This window comes from Sminthopsis crassicaudata, chromosome 1 (genome assembly GCF_048593235.1).
Source record: "Sminthopsis crassicaudata isolate SCR6 chromosome 1, ASM4859323v1, whole genome shotgun sequence".
Classification (NCBI taxonomy): Eukaryota; Metazoa; Chordata; class Mammalia; order Dasyuromorphia; family Dasyuridae; genus Sminthopsis; species Sminthopsis crassicaudata.
In genome coordinates this window covers 405,325,990-405,347,542 of record NC_133617.1, presented here as the reverse complement: position 1 = coordinate 405,347,542, position 21,553 = coordinate 405,325,990, and positions in this window count along the sequence as shown.

The window sequence follows — 21,553 nt, the reverse complement described above, 5'->3', positions numbered from 1 at the left end:
ATATCTTCATTTTCTTCATAGTTATTAAACTTTCAGGTTTTTTAAGTTAATATCTTTGCTGTTAATCAAGCAATTTTTTCCAAGCTTGCTGTATACAACGCTTTCTTCTTCTTTGCTTTCACTTATATCTCATCTTTATTCTATAGAACTGCAATAAAATGGTTTTTAAAATATTGAGGTTTTATGTCCAAAGAGCTTTCAAAATATGTATACTCTTTGATCCAGCAGTGTTACGACTGGGCTTATATCCCGAAGAGATCTTAAAGAAGGGAAAGGGACCTGTATATGCAAGAATGTTTGTGGCAGCCCCTTTTTGTAGTGGAGAATAGCTGAATAAGTTATGGTATATGAATGTTATGGAATATTATTGTTCTATAAGAAATGATCAGCAGGATGATTTCAGAAAGGCCTGGAGAGACTTACATGGACTGATGCTGAGTGAAATGAGCAGAACCAGGAGATCATTGTACACGGCAATAAGAAGAATATGATGATCGATTCTTATAGATGTAGCTCTTTTCAACAATGAAATGATTGATGCCAGTTCCAATGATCTTGTGATGAAGAGAGCCATGTACACCCAGAGAGAGGACTGTAGAGTGTGGATCACAATATAGCATTTTCACTCTTTCTGTAGTTGTTTTCATTTTATTTTTTTTCATTTTTTTCTTTATTGATTTGATTTTTCTTGTGCAGCAAGATAATTATATATATATGTATGTATGTATATATTGTATTTAACATATAATTTTACCATGTTTAACATATATTGGATTACTTGTCATCTAGGAGAAGGGATGGGAGGAAAGGAGAGAAAATTTGAAACACAAGGTTTTGCAAGGGTTAATGTTGAAAAATTATCCATGCATGTGTTTTAAAAATAAAAAGCTTTAATAAAAAATAGAACTGAAAAAAATTGAATTTCAATTTTAAAAGCATGTAAAAGATGTCCAGTATTTTGATAAATACTGAACTTGGTAAGAAAAAATAAACAAGACATTTCCTACATAAAAAGAACTTACGGTCTTGTCTGGTTAAAAAGACAGAGCACTCAAATTAATTTGCTCTCATAAATAGATGTCGCCTTCTTGTTAAGTTAGGGGACAGGCCTCTCCGTTTAACTATTTATCTTAATATAAAGAAGTTAAACACTTTGCCCAGAGCAGGCCATCAACAAAGCAGATGAGAAACTCTACTAGCAACCCATCAGGTATCCTATCACAGTTTTATTAAGACATGGAATTCAGTTATCCATTCAAAACTGGAGAACATATACACCAAGGGAATGATAAGGAATAATCCAGTTCATTGCTAAAAATCCATTTCCTTTCCACATCCCATGCTATGAGTAACCCTTTATCTCAATTAGATTCTGCAATTGAGAACCAAAAAAAAAGTTTCTTTCCTCAAAGACTTTATATTCTATAAAAGGAAACATGTGCACATATAGACACAAGATAAATTCAAGATTATTTTGAGGCAAGATTTGGCAGGTAGTAACTGTTCAGTCACATCTGACTCTTTGTGACCCTATTTTGGGGTTTTCTTGGCAAAGTTACTAGAGAGGTTTGCCAATTCCTTCTCCTGCTCATTTTACAGATGAACTGAAGCAAACAAGGTTAAGTGATTTATGTGAGGTCACACAGCTAGGAAATATCTGAGGCCACATTTGAACTCAGGGAGATGAGTCTTCTTGACTCCAAGTCCAGCACTCTATCTATTGTTTCACCTAGCTGCCTGTAAAATTTTGCTGCTAAAGGGAAATAGTCATAATTTTCAACCTAGCTGCTTTTGAAAGATGGCCAAGATCATTTTTAAAGTCCTTCATGAAAAGTAGAACCACAAGCAGGGAGTCAGAATGAGCAGCATTATTCTGTCTTCCCAGGTTGAACAGCTCATTACATTCAGCTTCCCTCCCTTTTCTATCACTCAAAAGCTCCAGACCACTAATATTGGCCCTGAGGATACTAGTGCAACATGGCTGAGCCTCCTTAACCATCCCTAGGTAGATCTATCTCAGATCCTATCAGTTTCTATCAAATCTTACCTTTTCTCCTCTCTCCCCCAAACCCTGAGACTATCTATACTCACCTGTCCTCCAAATCTCCTATCCCCAACATCCTATCCCCTCCCTTTTCTTTAGAATACAAGCTCTGTCAGTAGATTGCAGATTTCCTACTCTGGGACTAAACTCCAGTTCTTCCATCCTAGTTTTGAAGCCAAGTAAGGAATGATAAAAGAGATAGAAAGAGAGTATAGTGTCAGAATTCCAGAAAGAATGTGTTTAGCTGGGTCAAGGAAGACTGAGAAATGAAAAATAAAACCTATTGGATTTTGCTATTAAGACATCTCTAGTGAACTTGTAAGGTTCCCTATCAATAGAGCATTGAAAAAGAAACCAAAAGGCAATCCTTTAAGGGGAAAAATGTCATGAAGTGGGGGGGAGTAAATGTTGATCATTTGCTTGGGAGTTTTGCTATGAAGTTGTAATGAGAGCATGCCCACTGAGCCTATAGGTTATAGCCTACAGATTAATCTCTTTTACTTAAAACAAAAACATTTAAGAGTTTTCCATCCATGAAGGAGGCTAAGGACCTTGCTTGCTTCTGGGAGAATCATGAGGACAGGTAATGGAAGTGCCCAGACTCTGCAGCATGGTTAGACATTCTGTAACTGTTTCTGGTCTGTTAACCATGTGATATGGAGGAACCCTTTAAACTGGCAGAAAGTTCCTAGTACATTCAAAAGGAAGTATTCTACTTCTCTCTCCTGTCCTGCCCCCCAAATACACACACACACACACACACACACACACACACACACACACACACACACACTCATTGTTTGGTCTACTGAGTTCTTCCTGCCTGTAGCATTCAATCAAGGGAAAATATGTAATGTTCTTAGTTGGTTTTCCTGGAGGTCTTTGGGCAGCCTTCCTTTCAGTTTAGTAATCACCACAAGAATAGCCAGATGTCAAAGTCCAAATCCTTTACTGTCTCCTCAGCCTGGTACCCAGATAGCTTTCTTGTGGCATTCAGAGGGGACTTGGTTTCAGTGGAGAAAATGCAGGAGGACAGGCCTGCAACCACAGGATGTGAGATGGGATGAATGGATCTGTCTCTCAGTCTCCCTGGAGAGCCACCAGGAGCCTGACCAAAGATGGAATGAATCTCTCTTCTTGGCTTCGAGAGCTTGAGCTCCCACCTCCAGTTCTTTGTCTTCTCTGCCCTGACTCTGGCTGTCTGTCCCAGTTTATATGCTCTACACTAAGTGTAAACCAATCATTATGTCACTAGGGAACCATTATTTGTTGTAAGATTAAATCAATCATATTGAACTTGGAGAACTATTAAGCACCATGCTAAACTAGATAACCATTGTCTCATCAATTCCACTGAGTTAGCACCTTGTAAGGTGCTTCAGAGTTCTGGCCCATAACAAAAATAGACCAAAAAATAGACATAGTTGCCATAAAAGGAGATTCCTTGGACTCTCCTCATTGAGACTGACCCATTGTCTATAAATATAGACCTCTGTTCCTTGCTTCAGTGTTATTCTTTTATTTTAGCTAAAAAGGATTAATTTAGAGACTGTGACCATATAAATTTCTTGAGATCAGCAGAATAAGTCACCAGAAGTTTAGAAGTATGGGGATCAAATCTATGGTAGGTTTTAAACTCAAACCAACATCAATATCACCAATCAATGCTCAACTGGGATTCAAACCATTAGGAGTTTAGATGAGGGCTCATCTGTCAACATCCCACATCTGAATGTGAACTTAGTGGGACACTATATAAAAAGTGTGTTAAGTTTAAGTCCCCCTCTCCCACAGACATTTAAGGGGGATAAAACAGCATTTATCCCATATATTGGGAGGTGGGAGAGACAGGGAATTGTCCTTCTGCTTTTTACTTATCTTCAAAGTAAATTTTCTTTTGTAAAAGTTGATTGATATTAATTGGTTAAATGAAATAGGTGTTTGCTCAAGAAGGGATAATATACTTCTCATGGAGGCTTGAGTAAATGGTGCTAAAGAAAAGATACTCTAACCATTCAAGGATAGTTCTGGAACCATTAAGGATCAGAGAGGAATCAGGGAGAGATGGATAGTGTTCAGCCTAGAATGAAGAAGATCTGAGTTCCTACTCCAGTCTCATGCTTAAATAACTCTGTGATTTTGGGCAAGTTCTGTTTGCCTTAGTTTCCACAATTGTAAACTAAAGATAATGATAATAATGCCCATCTGCCAGCACTGGTGTCAGGATAAAATGAGATAATATTTGGTGTTTTTTAAAGTTCTTAGCACAGTACCTGTCTGACAAATAGTAGGTATGATATAAATGCTCACTATCATTATTATTGTCTTTTGTACTTGTTACAAAGGAAAATGAAGAAAGAGTAACTGGGGCAGTATTTTTTCTATAATAGTTATTTTTATTTTCTCCAAATATATGTAAAGATAGTTTTCAACATTCATTTTTGTAGAATTTTGTGTTCTAAATTTTTCTCTCTCCCTCCTTCCCTCCCTTCTCCCCTAGACAACAAGCAATTCAATATAGGTTAAACATGCAGTTCTTTTAAACTTATTTCCATTTCCTCATGCTGTGCAAGAAAAATCAGACCAAAAAAAAATGAAAGAAAGAAAGAAAGAAAGAAAGAAAGAAAGAAAGAAAGAAAGAAAGAAAGAAAGAAAGAAAGAAAGAAAATGAAAATACCAAAAAGAAAAAAACAAGCAAACAAACAACAAAAAAGGTGAAAATACTATGTTTTGATCCACATTAAGTCTGCACAGTTCTTTCTCTCTCTCTTCGTTCTCTCTCTCTCTCTCTCTCTCTCTCTCTCTCTCTCTCTCTCTCTCTCTCTCTCTCTCTCGGCAGATATCTCTTTCCATCACAAATGTATTGAAATTGCCTTGAAGTAAGGCAAGATTTCTTCATCTCCCATTTGCAGACATCAGTAGGTACACTTGGAGGGTTTGTGAATATGGATATGAAGAAAATGCCCCTTTATTTTGGTGTAATTGGCTTCCTTTGTAATCATATGTAGTTTATTTTATGCATTTAAAAACATTATTTTGAGAGGGGATCTATAAGTTTTACCAGATTGCCAAAGGGATCCATGAAACAAAAAGATTAAGAATCTCTGTAACTAAAGAACATAGGGTCAATGAGATACTAGTGAACATACTTGCAAACTAATTTTAGAGCCAAATTTCCTCATGGTTAAATATAATTCTCCTTAATCAGTGCTTTTAAGTATAAGTTAGAAGAGTCTGTTGTACAGTTCATGAGCTGATCTTTCATAGTATTGATATTTAGATCATGACTTTGTCTATGGGTCTTTTCTTTTAATGTGATTTTTTCTATGCTATGTCAACTCAACAAACATTTATTTTGGTATCACATTTTAAAACTGAATCTCATGCAGTGTCTCATCAAAAGTGGAGTTCAGGGCAGAACTCAAAAGAGACTTTCTAGGAATCCACTCTACAAGAGGAATCCCTTCTACAACCTCCCTAAAGAAAACCAAGCAGAGTGGGTGGTCCATGGAGTCCATTGTCCCATTAGACATGGCTTGTGAACCCAAAAAATTTGCTCTGTACTTTGCTAAATTCCTAGGAAAGAACTATGGGTCTGGAAAAGAAATTAAATAATCCATTGCCCTACAGCCACCTACAAGCCTACATTTTGAAGATATTCAAGAAAGAAATTTCATTCAGTAAGTCACTCCATGATAGGCTGATAATAGGCTGCCATGGAAACAAAGTCACATAATGCTAAATCAAAATTCTGTGTAGCAATGTCAGCCCATTCCCTCTTGTCTTCAGAAAAAAATGAAAAAGATAACCGTCTACCTAATAATAATTAATCACACACAGACTTAAAGACTGATGCCCTCAGCCAATTATTTCCTGGGTTAATTGCTCTCAGAGCTTTCTCCTGTTTTTTCCCCTTCATCTTTAACTATCATCTTTTGCATTATCCTCTGAAGTTTCCAACTGGTCTGTACCTCAAATTGTGATAAATCTAATAGATTTGTCTACAAGTAGAAAAAGTTGTTTTGTAAGGTAGTGAACTCTTGATCACTAGAATTGTTTGAAAAGAGGTTAGATGAATCTCAAGGTATTGCAGCTGGACAGGGTTTTAGGCGGTTAGGTGGCTCAGTAGAAATAGTGTAAGATATAGAGTAAGGAAGTCCTGAGTTCAAACTCTAGCTTAGATCATACTGAGTTTTTATGAGGATCGAGTGATCTAGCATAGGCAAAAATCTTTTGCACGTTTCATAGTTTTATAAAAATGCTAGCTAATATTATTATTATTAGATGATCTCTAAAGTCTCTTAGACTGTATAATTCTAGGAATGTAATCAGGATGAGAATAATGCTTCCTGCTTACCATTTTTATATACTGATGTATTCATTAACATTACCTCCATTATCTGTGGGTTTCTTTTTAAACAATTCTACTTTTTGCTTTGCAATTGCTCTTATTTTTGGATCTTTGTCCTTATTGGATCTGTGGTAAGGAAGCAGTATTTGAACAAGAGGAAAAGACATATACTGAATGTGAGCCAAAACACAGAAAAAGGAAGTCAGAGCCAGTTAGAAGTGGATGCTAAATAAACAAACAAACAAACAAACAAACAAACAAATAAATAAATAAATAAATAAATAAATAAGTAAGTAAATAGATAGATAGATAGATAGATAAATAAATAAATAAGTAAGTAAATAAATAAATAAATAAATAAGACTACTGAGGAAGAAAAGAGCTTGATAAAAATTCAGGACAAAAGGTTTGCTCTCTTGCATCTCTGTTGACCCAGCTGTTTCAACTGAGTGACCAAAATACATACATATGAGTTATGTGTATTTTTTTCTTTATTAGGACCTGTGCTTGAATGGATACAAGAAACTCAAAACAAGAGGGGGAGAAATAATGAGAAAATCCCCTCTAACAGTGCAGATCAGCAATTGTTTTATAATCTATTATCTCAGATTGTTGCCCAAGTTTGAAATCGGGTAATCTTTATTCTGTACTCACTATATCTCCCTGCTTCTCTTTTCAGATATCAAATTTTAAAATATTAAATTTAAAATAGTTTCTTAGGTTTAAACTACAGGTTTATAAATCATGTAGATGAAAATGCCAATGAAACCAAACAAAAGGAAGGTAATTCAGAACAGAATAAAGGCAATGTCTTTACAGTCAAATCAAATCAAACTTCTAATGCTTCTTTATGATCGTAAGTTGCTATCTCTTTAAGCCTCAGTTTCCTCATGTTTAAAACTAGCCCACTGGATTCTTCTGAAGTCTTCTGAAGTCTCTTTCATTTATGAGCCAGTGAAGAATATTGCCTATGAAAAGCAATACTCAGGAAAACAGCATCATAGATTTAAAAATAAAAAAGATCTCAAAGGTTATCTAGCTCAACTCTCACATTTTACATGTGAGGAAATTGAGGCATAGGGAGTTTAAATGACTTACGATCAAAAAGCATCATAGAGCTAAAGCTAAAAGAGACTTCAAAGGTCATGTAGCTCAACTCTCATATTTTACATATGAGGAAACTGAGGCACAGGGAATTTAAATGACTTACCCAAGATCAAAAAGATAGTAGATTTCAGAAGGAGGATTTGAACTGTGATTCTCTAACTTTAGAACCCCTATCTCTAACCACCTGGGCTATTTGCCTAAAAGAATCTTGAAAATGAGGAAAAGAATAAAAAATGAAAAGCTTTTGTTCAGCCTAGGGAATCACGTCGAAGGAAGAAAAAAAGAAACATCCCCTTCATATAGTTTTACTACTCACTTCCTTAATCATGCCAAATGTTGAACCCAACCTGAACTGCTGTGAGGGGGAGGTAAATGAAATGTAGGTCATATTTGTTTGTGTTCCTCCTGCCATTTTAGAGGGACATTCAGAGCACCCTGCACACGTTTCCCTGGGAGAACCTAAATTAGCCAATGACATTTTTTTAGTTTAAATTGCTTTCTTTTCTTCCCTCTTGCCTGTCCTTTTTTTATTTGAACAAGGCACTCTGTTTTGTGAAAGACAAAGTAGCTCAGGCAGCCTGGGAGACACAATAGCCCAGGGGAGCATCCACTTACGCACAGAGCCCTGAGTAAAAGGCCCAGATTTCAAGTTGGGGCTATTTTGCCTTGATTGTGTTGACTGGTAAATTCAATGGTAAATATTTATAAATAGGAATGGAGCTCATTAAGAAACCTGGATCAAGGGCTCTCAATAAAGTAAATCACCTTTGGAAAAATCTGCATGGCTGTCATGGAAACAAAGTTGCCTCTTTTTTTTACATTGGAGAAAAGATTATTCTGGTCAGAAAATATTGATTCTATACAGCACAAAACAGAGAGAGAGAGAGAGAGAGATGTTGGAGGGAGGGATTGGAGGGAGAGAGGGATGGAAAAAGGGAGGGTGGGAAGGAAGGAAGAGAAGAATGGAGAAAGGAAAGGAGGGAGAGAGGGAAGAAGGAAGAGAGGGAGTGAGGAAGAGAAAGAGACAGAAAAAAGAGAGATGTTCATGTCAGGAAAACAAAAAAGCTGTCCCAAATTTGATGCCCTTTACGTATTGAAAAGAGAAAACCATAACATGTCAGAAAAAAATTAACAAACTTGGTATCTCCCCACATTTCCACTCAAAAATCTGGAGCAGGGGCTGAGGTAGGGAGAATGGCTTACAATTGTCAGGGGTCTATGACCAAAAAACAAAAACAAACAAACAAAAACAAAACAAAACAAACAAACAACAACAACAACAAAGCTAGGCACTATTCCTCTTGTAAGGTGGTCAGAACAGAAAACCTGAATAAAAATTATCTTGAGGTAGAAAGTGCTGGAATATGATGGATAAAACCCAGAAATTGAGATGAAATTATTGAAATGAATTAAATATACAAATTTTTAGTTTATGAGCACTCACTTAGAAAGGAAAGATATAATTAAGTTTATTGAGAAAGCTGTGCAAAATCAATTTCAGTTCTTTCTAACAGTGATTTGTCCGAAGTAGTTGTTTGCTTTTTGTTGAATAGAAATATTAAATTAGGAAAAAATAGCACACTTTTTTTAAAAGGCAGACCTATGATTTCATCATTGAAGGAAGTCCCAGTAGGAAATCAAGGAAAACTATCTTGATATTCTAGAATCAGAGGATAAAATAGGATTCCAGAGGCATAATGATGAAACATGTTCTCTACCTCCTGACAAAGTAAAGGAGTCAGAATGAGACAAGCATTTTTGGATATAACTAATGCAGAAATTTGATTTGATTGACTATATGTGTCTGAAATGAGTGTTGTTTTTCTTATATTCTCAATTGGGGGAAAGGGATAAGAATATAAGAAAGTAAATTTTGGTGATAGCTAGATGTTGTCAGGCCCTGGAGTCAAGAAGGTCAGAGTTCAAATCCAGCCTCAGATACTTAACATTTACTAGCTGTGTGACCATGAGCAAATCATTTAGCCCCAATTGCTTTCTAAAACAAAAAGTCTTGATTAATTAAAGCAAATGCTAGCCTCAGACGCTAACTGTGTATCACTGAGCAAGTTGCTGAACCTGTCAGTTTCCTCATCTGTAAAATAAGTTTAATAATAATCCTAATTTTTAGCTGTGTGACTCTGGGCAATCACTTAACCCCAATTCCCTCAGCAAAAAAATAGTACCAATTTCTTAGGGTTATTAAGAGGATATAATGAAATAATATCTATAAATTGCTCTGGAAGCCTTGAAGTGTTAATTAAATGTTATTTATTATTGTTAATAATAATAATTCGTGTAATTTGATTAGGAATCACTAATATGCTATGTACCTAATTAAGGATTAAAAAAACATTTTAATAGATTAGAATGGTGGGCCAGAATTAATAAGATATCTATTGAGCAATATTAAGAATTTTCAAAGATTATTACATAAGTACAGAATGTTTGTCATCTCATTTTAAAATAGTTCTTTAAAAAATGATCTGAGGATTCAATGGATCCCAAGTCAAATAATCAACCCAAAACATGTAATGGTTGTTTATAAATCTAATGTAACTTTAATCTGTAGCAACAGAATAATTCCAAAGCAAAGGAGGAGAGGTAGTCTTGCTATACTATTACTTGCTCAAATCCTCATTGGAATATTGCATTCAACTATAAGCACTATGTCATTTTAAAACGGGCACAGAGCATCTAAGAAAATATTTAGAAGGAAATGACTAAGATGATTTAAAGTTTGACAATTACACAATTTGCAGAACAATTGATATTATTATGGCTGTATCTGTGTGTGTGTGTGTGTGTGTGTGTGTGTGTGTGTGTTTCTCAAAGGAAATAAAACTTTGACACTGGGACATGAAAAAATTTTCTTAAAAGAACTTTCCATAGGAAGTAGAGCAGATTAATTCTCCATAGCTCTAGATGGAAGAGCTAAGATCAACATGCCCAAGGGTTATGTTGAAAATTGGAGTCATAAGGGAAGCAATAAATTGGGAAAACATTTTTATATCCAAATGATCTGATAAAGGCCTGATTTCTAAATTATATACAAAATTGACTCAAATTTATAATAGTTCAAGCCATTCTCCAATTAATAAATGATCAAAGGATATGGACAATTTTCAAATGAAGAAATTGAAGCTATTTGTAGTCACATGAAAAGGTGCTCCAAATGCTCCAAATCATTGTTGATAAGAGAAATGCAAATTAAGACAACTCTGAGATACCATTACACACCTGTCAGATTGGCTAAAATGACAGGAAATGATAATGACGAATGTTGGAGGGGATGTGAGAAAACTGGGACACTGATACATTGTTAGTGGAGTTGTGAATGGATCCAACCATTCTGGAGAGCAATTTGGAACTATGCTCTATCAAACACAGTTTGATAATCATGCATACACTTTGATCCAGCAGTGTTTCTACTGGGATTATATCACAAAGAGATCTTAAAGGAGGGAAAGGGACCAATATGTGCAAAAATATTTGTGGCAGCTTGTAGTGGCAAGAAACTGGAAATTGAGTGGATGCCCATCAGCTGGGGAATGGCTGAATAAATTATGGTATATGAATGCTATGGAATATCTTCTGTAAGAAATGACCAGCAGGATGATCTCAGAGAGGCTTGGAGAGACTTACATGAACTGATGCTGAGTGAAATGAGCAGAACCAGGAGATCATTATACACGGCAGCAACAAGACTATGATGATCAATTTTGATGGACATGGCTTTCTTCAACAATGAGATGATTCGGACAAGTTCCACTTGTTCAGTGAGGAAGAAAGCCATCTACACCCAGAGAGAGAACTGTGGGAACAGTGTGGAACACAACATAGCATTCTCACTCTCTCAGTTGTTATTTGCTTGCATTTATTTTCTTTCTCAGTTTTTTTTCTTCCTTCTTAATCTGATTTTTCTTATGCAGCAAGATAATTGAATAAATATGTATATATATATTGGATTTAACATGTATTTCAACATAAAATAATATGCCAGCTAGGGAAGGGGTGGGAGAAAGGAGGGGAAATTTTGAAATAAAAGGTTTTGCAAGGATCAATGTTAGAAAAATTACCCATTCATATGCTTCTGTAAATAAATAAATAAATAAATTTTTTAAAAAGAAAAGAAATTTGAAGTTATAAAGATGAATTAGGGCTTTAGTGCCATGAAACAGTGGGTCCCCACACAATGTGGTATTGTTGGCTTTCTTGCATGTACACAAAGGAATTCTACTTACACAAAGGTAGATAAAACTACCACCCAATTCTAAAAGTATTTTAGTTCTCAATGGAAATACAATTAGAGTAGAGCTGAAAATACAATTGAGAAAGGCAAGACCTGTGTCAGTTCCTCTATTCAGACCCTCTACTCGTTGAGAGAGGTGGATCCCAAACCATAAAAACCGATAGAAAGTCAGTTCTATAAGTATGAGACCTGATAATTAATACACACACACACACACACACACACACACACACACACACACACACATATATATATATATATATATATATATATATATATATATATATATATATATATATATATATATATATATATATACTAATAATAATGTTATATATATAACTTGTGTATTTTCTTTTGCTTGGAAAAATTATCAAATAAGGAATGTATATGACACACTTTGCAAATTTGTAATAGCTTTTAAGAGCTATGCAAATGACTTTTATAATTACCACCATTATAATTGCTGTTGTTGCTTCTGCTACTATTACTACGATAATAGACAGAGAACCTCTACCAAAAACAAGGTGATGAATCATTTTGGAGCTTCAAAATTATCATTCCTCCAAGGCAACTCTTATTACATACATCTTCACAAAAGCTAAGAGATGCCAAAATAAAATTAAGGAATGAGACAGTCCATTCTTAAGCATGAGCTCAAATAAAAGAAGAATCCTTTCTTTATGGACCACACAGGATTTCTGATTAAAATGAGGCAAGTCTTCAACATGAATTCTAAAAAATATGAAAGTGCCTAAATATTACTCAGGGAAGATCATATTTGTGGTTAGTATGTTAACTATCTTAAAATACAATAAATTTTGTAAATGGCCAGGCCTCTCCATCACTGGAGTTACTCAAGTCAGTACTAACACCCTCAAAAAACTCAGGACAAATACTATTTTGCATGATCTATGGAGAATAAATAAGGTTGTTGTGACAGATCTTGTTTATCCCTTTATTTGTCTGATGAATGAATGAATGAATGAATGAATGAATGAATGAAAAGGTATTTATTAAGGTTCTACTATGTATTAAACAATGTCTAGGTGCTGGAGATACAAATACAAAAATGACACAGTCTTTGCCATCAAGAAGTTTACATTTTAATAGGGAAAGACAATGCCTAAAAGGGAGTGATGACAGAAAAAGAGTTTTGATCTAGGCAATAGAAAAGATGATTAGTGGATCTATAAAGTAGTATCTATAAAATGAATCTACAAATGGAGGGACTACAAGACCAAAGAACAACCTGGTATGGATTTAATTCACATTATGAACCTTTATACTAATAACTTGATAGTTTCAGGGCATGTTCATTGCATCATAGATTTAGAATTGTAAGGGAGATCACTAGATCCAATTCTTTCATTTTAAAAATGAAGAGAATGAGACACAGAGAATTTAATAGACTTGTCCAGAGTCATATGCTAGTAAATGTCTGAAGTATGACTTGAAACCAGGCCTTCCTGATTGCTAGTTCAGAATTTTATCCACCTCACCACACTGTTCCATTGCTACACAGGAATACAAAGCCAAACACATACCTCAGAGCAATTCCACTCTCAGGAAAACAAGAAACAAAACATAGCAATTCTCCCCAGAACACTAACAGTGGTTAGGGAAGATACACATCTTGACACTGACTAAACATATCAAAGGAGGATCACTCAAGAAAATCTATCAAGAGTTCTTCTATAGTGAAAATGCTTAGTCACTAGTGACTGAATTGATACACAACAATGCCAAGACAACCAAGAAGTCCTTAAGTTTTGCTGAGTTGTATAGGTATGACTTATTGAATTTGCCCCAGATTGATAGAATTGTGAATCTATTGAACTGACTTCAGAGGTCGCATAGAGGTGATTACAGTTCTGGGAAATAAATGGAACTTTCAATGGTTGGATAGTATTCCATTTGCCATGGCTCATTCAGAACCTCAGACAGCTCCTAGTTATTGTCAGCTGTTTGGCAAAGACCAGTTCTCTCACAAAAGCTTGAAGCTTTTTTTTTTTTTTTTCCCAATCTCCCATGAGCACTGACAGAAGTCAAGAGTGAGCCCTGGAGCTATCTGCACTTGACTATGGAATTCTGCCAAGCACAGATTTCCAGTGTCTTTATGGCAAGACATTCTATCATACAGAGTTCTGATTCCTCTGAATCCTGGCTTTGTACATCTCAAAATAAAACATAAATTCCAATTATTACTATTACTGCTTATTTTCTGTAAGCACCATCTTCCACAGGTAAAAAAATAAATAAATAAACTTGTCTATTTTTGTAGATACATGCAATCAAGAAAAACACCAATTTGTAAGACAGAAACCTGGAAGGAGCTTCTTTTATTTCTAGCTAAATTTTTACTTTCAGAAGTCTATTGTAATGATTAATTTTTCTTTTAAAAAAGCATCTGAAGAAGAGGAAATTATGACAGTAACAATTCATTTTTTTAAAATGAAACAGAAAAGTTTCATATGGTAATGATACAAATAATTAATTTGGGTTTGGTGCTTTTATTCCCTCAGGACATCAAGGTTTTTAAAAGATATAACATTTTACTCAAATGTTAATAAAGTCTTCTATACTTATACAATGCTAATTCCTTAAAGTTCAACAACTTTTATTTATGAAGCATTTATAGATATGCTATATTAATAAATGTACATATATGTATATAATCTAAATATATTGTTTTAAATTTTATTATGGTAGATGTGATAATTTTATGTGCAAATCAAATTAGATAATAAGTCCAGCTGGATAAAGCCAGTAAAGCATAGAGGTGAATAGCAAATCTGAAAAACATATTGTGGGATAGTCACAAGGATAAATTGGAAATTTAGAGGTTTATTTTTCAATATCTTCACCATATTAAAGTATCATTTTATACCATGGCAATAAAAAAATAACTTGGAAGGACAAAATTTATTTTTAGGTAAAAAGTTGTGTCCTGCCATGTATGACAAGTATGTGTAATCCTCAGTTGTTTTTTATTTTTAAGGAATTTTACAAAATGGAATAGAATGTAAAGTAATCAAATTGTTTACCATTTTATGACATGTAACTTAAAGACAGAGGAAAAGAAACTGAAAGTGCAGCTAGGAGATAAAAAAGACTAAAGGGAAATTTAAATAATTAAGTCTATAAGTAAAGCCGTCAAAATGGTAATTTATTGGCACCCAAATTTACTCTGCCAACATTCATTCATGCAATAACCATTTATTAAATGTTCACTAAGCATAGGTAGAGAATTTATTAAATTCTTACTTATGTGCTAGGCATTGCACTGTGTTAAATACTAAATAGAAGCAAGCAGATAGCCCTTATTCTAAGGGGCTTACACTCTAACAGATAATGACAACATATAAAAGGGTATTGGAAATTGGGAGATGGAAAGGTATAGGGCATAGGACTGTGTAGCAGTTGAGAAGAAAAAAATCATTTGATTAATCAATTCGAATTTATTAAGTGTGTGTCAGTCACTGTGCTCAGTGTTGGAGATACAAAGAAAGGAAAGAAGGGAATGTGTTTTTTAAAAAGTGAAGTGAAACATTGCTGGGGGCTTTCCCAAAAATGATGGATCTGGAGAGGAAGACATTAATGAGGAGAGGAGGGTTCCAGAATAGACTTTTTCCAAAATAATAGGGTGACAGGTGAGAAGAAAAATAGGAAAACTAGAATGGATCAAGACAAGAGATAGTAAGTAGATGGACATGAGAGATAAATAGCAGTGAATATGAACATTACCTGAAAATGTTACTGAGTATTATACAGAACTGTTGCAGGACAAGAACACTCATTTTGGGGACTCTAGGTTACTGGGAATTTACATAATTCTGAGGAATAGTTTGCTGAAAAGGTTTCTGTTTTGTTCTCCAGGGCTTGTTTTAGATTTCTGGTTTTGGTTTTGGTTTATTGTTTTGTTTTCTCCAAAAGTTTTTTAGGTTCCTCTTTTGTTCTCCATAGAATCATAGAAAATATCTAATTCAACCTCCTCATGTTACAAATGAGTAAACTGAGTTCTCAAGTAGTCAAAAGTCAAACTCAGGTTTTCCACCTTGAATCCCAACACTCTTTCCTCTAAATCATGGTACCTCCTAGGTAATGAAAGAGATACTAAGATAAAATCACTGTCTTTACCTTCAAGATACTCACAATATACGAAAAATATGGCACAGATACAACATAGGAAATGACTGTAACATTTTTGTCTGAGACTCTCACAAGTACAAAAAGCTCAAGACTATATTTTGAGAAATATTCTTGATTTCTAAGCTTATTTGCCCTGCTCAACAAAACTAGAAAAATCTATGCATGGCACTCCACAGTATTCTGATAGTAGCATACTAGAGACTACTTACAAAGACACAATTCATTAATTATTGAAGGAAGTGGGGTTTTGTTGAAATAACTGGGAAAATGAAACAGAATCTTTTGAAGAACAAAATGGAAACTGGGGAACAAAACAAAAACATAGAGCAACTCTTGTAAAGCAAAATAGAAAATCTGTACTGAGCAACTTTTCCCCAAAGTTTACATAAACTCCTAGTCTCAAATATGAGTTTCTTCCCTGTTTAGTTCTGTATAGTGATCAGTAGTTTGCTTTCTGTGTTGTGCATAGACTCACTGCTATTTCTTGATATCCATTCACTGTGCCCTGCTGGTGATTTCAGTGATGCAGTTCTTTCTGCCACCCTTAGCTCTCAGCAGATGGTCCTAGGTATTATTCTATCTGGATCTGATGTCCACAAGTCTTTTCCAGAGAGGTCAAAATCCCCTCTATTGAGACACAACCCTCACTGTTTGTCTAACCACTTTCTTAACTCAAGCTACTAGATTCAAAATCAACAAGGAGAGTCAATAAACATTTATTTAGTGCCTACTGTGCACCAGGCTAAGTTTAAGTACATTAAGTATGCTAAATACAAGAAATAAAAAGAAAGGCAAAAAGAAAAGACCCTGGTCTCAAGGAACTCATAGTTGAATTCCCAATTGTACTCTAATACAAAGACTACAGTCACAGTTGGTTTAAATTGTTTAGGGATACACAGAGATAGATTGAGCAGTCTCTGGATTAGTAGTCAGAGCTATTCTACCCAGTCTCCTGGGCTCCAAAATCCCCCATGATCTCTAGGACAGCAGGCAGGTTCTGGAAGTATGCATCACACAGATCTAGATTTCTGCTGCTGCTGCGAAACCTGCTCTAACCCCTTTCTCCCCAACCTGGATTATCCCTAAATTGAGATTCTTTATCAAAGATTGCCCATAAAAAAAAGCTTGACCTGGTCCAGATGGTGATTACATCACAGTGAGATTTCTCTATTTTGAAAGCTAGTATCAGGCATAAGTCCAGCATTAGATGACACATGTAAGTCCTGGGAGGCTATAGTGGTTCCTGGTCTGGATTTCTTTTCATAACAACTACCAAGATAGTAGCTCCTTGTCTGGCCCAAGGACCCATAGGTACAAAGTGGCAAGGACAGGATTCAAATCCAATTCTTCTCAGGCCTGGTAATAGTTGTCCCTACAGTGAATTCCAGCTCTAGTAATGAAATGGTTCTGGAACTTCTTGTTACTAAGGCTGGTCTCTTTTCTTACTTTGCTGTCATCTCTAAACACACAGCAGCTCACTTAGGAGCAGAGTTTCCCACTGTGCTCCAATGTCATGAAAATCTCTACCACAAACTTCTAGGTTCAGCTTTGGAGCCAACAAGCTCTATATCCTTTCCATCTCTAATGTCTGTAAGAGTGGTTTTCTACCCAAAGGAATACTCTCTCTTGTTCAGAAACCAATGAAGCACTCCCAAATGCTTCCTAATTAACTCTCTTGAGCACTTGGGATCAGTTATTGACTGCCAGTAATCTTTTATTTCACAGGTGAATTATAAGGAAAACACTTTAAGTTTTCCCCATAGGAGATACTAGATGGGACCATGGATAAAGTATTGGATTTGGAGTCACTAATTCATACTCCTACCACTCGCTATTTGATGCTGGATAAGCTACTTAACCTTTCTCAGTCTCAGACTTTTTAATCTTTAAAAAAGAAGAAATAATAAATAACACATGCTTCACAGGGTTGTTGTAAGAATTAAATGAAATAAAATTTGAAAAGCACTATGAGGAAAGGAAGAGCATTTAGCACTTGTAGGAGGACTGGGGCAAGAAATTGGTGAAACTTTGTGGAAAAGATGGAATTAAAGTTAAGTCCTGAGTTGGTAATGGTAAGGTTAGGACTTGATTCAAGATTCTTTGATTCTAAATCAAAAAATGACAATCACATCCCCTAAGACCATAATGTGGACATCTGAGGGCTTTGAACCTAAGTACAGCTCAAAGAATAACAGTGCTTCACAAATCACCATTAGACTTCCCTCTAATTTTCTACAGCCATCATTGAAGTGAACAATCCTTCTTTAATCCTACCGATATCAACCACTGACAAACTCTTCCCTACAGCTAAATAAAACCAGATGCTTTGGGAATGGAAAGTTCCATCTATCCCTCAGGTTCTGCTTCCAGACCAATTATTGTGACTGTTATCAAGGGAAACAACTCCTATAGACTCCAGAGATTTAACTGGACATCTGCTATTAAGCCCCTCCTTGCTTAGCATTCACAGCTATTGAAGACCCAGAAAATAAAGTTCTCAAGCCCAAAGTTGTTGATTACATGGCTCACTATCAGAAGTAAAGATGATTTTATCCCTGGAAATAGCATCAAAGACAATGAATTACTATCTCCTTTTTCTCTGCCTAAACAATAAGGTTCAGAAACAACTGAATTAATCTCCTATGTGCAAATTTATCTTAATTTGCACAGTATTTGAAGCACTTTTATAGTAAAATAAATGCTGGACTTAAGGAAATTAGATTCAATTCTTGCCTCTAATATAGACTACTGACTCCAGAGTCAAGAAGACTTGGGTCACGCCCCATATATGATGCTTGTTCTTATGTGACTTAGTCAAGTCATTTAACTTCCATCTGCAAAATGAAAGGATTTGACCAGAAGACCTCTGTAATGCATTCCAGCTCCAAATCACTGATTCAAGATCTACATAAGTCACTTAACCTTTTTTAAGCCCTTATTTTCTCATTTTAAAATGGCCATAAAAATATACCATCTACTTCATAAGTATCTATTAAAATATTTTGTAGTTTAAAATGGTTTTTACATGTAACTGGGGAAAAATAAATACTAAATTAAAAAGATAAAAAAGAAAGTGTTTTATAAAAATTACTAATATGGAAATGTTTTACATGATTGCACATGTAAAATGTATGCCTAATTGCTTAATGTCTCAGGGAGTAGAGAAGGAAGGGAGGGAGATGTGGAGAGAAAGAATTTGGAACTCAAAACTTTTTTAAAAGTTAGAAAATTATTTTAACATGCAATTGGAAAAATAAAATACGATGCATATATTTTCATATTTAAATATATAAATATAAATGTATTTTTAAAAAGAAGTGTTTCATAAATCTTCAAGAGAAATACATAAAATGCTACTTTGCTCATTGCTAAAATCTCTAATTACCTACAACTAGCAAACCATTCCAATCATGGATTGTTTTTGTAATTGTTTCAAAACTTAATTTTATCAGTTTAGGGAACTCCCTAGTATGGAAACTACAATGATGGGAAGGTAAAATAGCTCTTCTTTACTGGTCAATTACTACGTATTTAGTAGGTTCCTATTATGTACCAAATACTGTGCTAAGAAGGGCAAGAGAGTCCCTGTCCTCAGGAGTTCCCAATATAATAAGGAAGACAATAAGCAAACAGCTATAAACAAACAAGACATATGTGTGTGCCTTTAGTTTGTGTGTGGTTAAAAGGATATAATCAACAAAGGGCAGACACTAGAATAAAAGGAAATTGGGAAAGCCTTACTATACAAGATGAGATTTTAGCTGGAACTTGAAGGAAGTCAGGGAGGCCAGGGCACAGAGAAGACAGCGCATTCCCAGTATGGAATACAGCTAGTAAAACCTGCTCCTAGTACACTATGAAGTTAAATATCTTTTTCATGTCCAAATAGATAATTTATGTCAGAGATATGATATGAACCTGAGTCTTCTTGATTCCATTTTGGCCTACTAGTCTTTACTTCGTGCTGCCTTTCTACAGTTTTTGAGAACAGAGAAACATATACATAGGAATAAATGAGAATTTTCTCAACCTGTGTCTTTCCCTGCAGTCTTTTTTTTCTTCTCATTCTAAGATTTAAAAATCTTTGGCTTCAGCTACATACTCTAATGACTCAAAATGGAGGCAAACATACATTAAATGGCTATATCGTTAACCTCCATATTTGGGGATTAATTTTAGACTGATGATTGGAGCCTCATCAACAGACTGGCCACTAGGTGATAAATTCTTCAGCCATGGCAACCCACAAAACAGAGCAAAGAAAACAAAGATATTTCATTTGCCCGTGAAAGTCCCTGGGCCTCATCAAAACAGAAACAAGACATAATGGGTGAGTTCATCCTTCTGAGTTTCTCACTCAAAGGTCGTGTTAAGACCACATACAAAAAAGAGTTTTGGTTCAGGCATGATTTTTAAGTTCCTTTTCTTATTTTGTCTGAAGGTGTTTCCACCTTGGCAAAGGGAAATGGAAAGTCAAGGCAGTTTTCCAGATTGTTCAGAGAAAAGAAAAAACAAGAATTTACCCTGAATTATTCACCAATTAGTTACTTTCAATGAGTCACCTTCCCTTTCTGGGCCTTGGTTTTCTCATCTGTGAAATGAAGAGATTGCACTAGATGGTGTCTAAAAACTCTTCCAATTCTGTGATTCTATGGTGAAATTTACAGATATATATTATTTAACAATCTAGTTTTCCCCTCTATATAAACTTTAAATCTCTAAATCCAAGTCAAGTAGGTCAACTGTAAGTTTTTCTGCTGAGTGGTTGATAGCACTGCCACATCGTTAATCTGATTCAGTCATTAAGACCAAAAAGGACAAAAGAGGGAATAAAACAGCTACGACAAAGTGCACGCTATTTGGCTCAATTCAGTCAAGCTGTACAAACATGGTCATAAACACCCTCACAGTAAGGCACAGCCTCTGAGTCTGTGAACTGAAAAGCACTTTCCTGGTAAGTTGTCATTATTGAGGGGTAACATTTTCCAAGAGTGAGTTGTTCTTTTTAAACACACAATTGTGAATAGTAATGAATAGAACTGGGCCAATTTTCAAAATCCTTCTTAGGCAAATCAAGATAAGCACAGGCTATTTTATCAAGATTAGTACAAGCCAAAACAAGAGGCAGCTGTAGTGTAGTGGATAACTTGTTAAACTTAGAATCAGGAAATCCTAGGTTCAAATCTTGTCTCTGGAACTTGTTTGGTTGTATAATTATGGACAAATTACTTAAATCTCTGAGTCTCAATTCCCTGGAAAATGGAAAATAGTAACATCTGTAGATCCTATCTTACAGGAGGGTTGTGACACACAAATAATATAGTACAGCTTGTTCCAAAAAAATCGATGCAATTTTAAACTTTAATAACAAGCAGCAAAAAACATCTTAAAACATCATTTGTCAATCATTGTTATTATCCCCTTTTTATTAGTTGTTTTATTTTTCTGATTATACATGTATATTAACTTTTTAAATACACAGTTCTTTATAAATAATGATAGGAGTGTTATTATCCTCTTAATTTTCCAGGACTTTTTTTTTTTCATTTTGTTGGTATCTTTGTTTGTATATCATTCTCATTTTCAAGTACTGCTTATCGCTACTCCATCCCCTATCTAGCAAGTTACTCTTTGTAAGAAAGGATGAAAA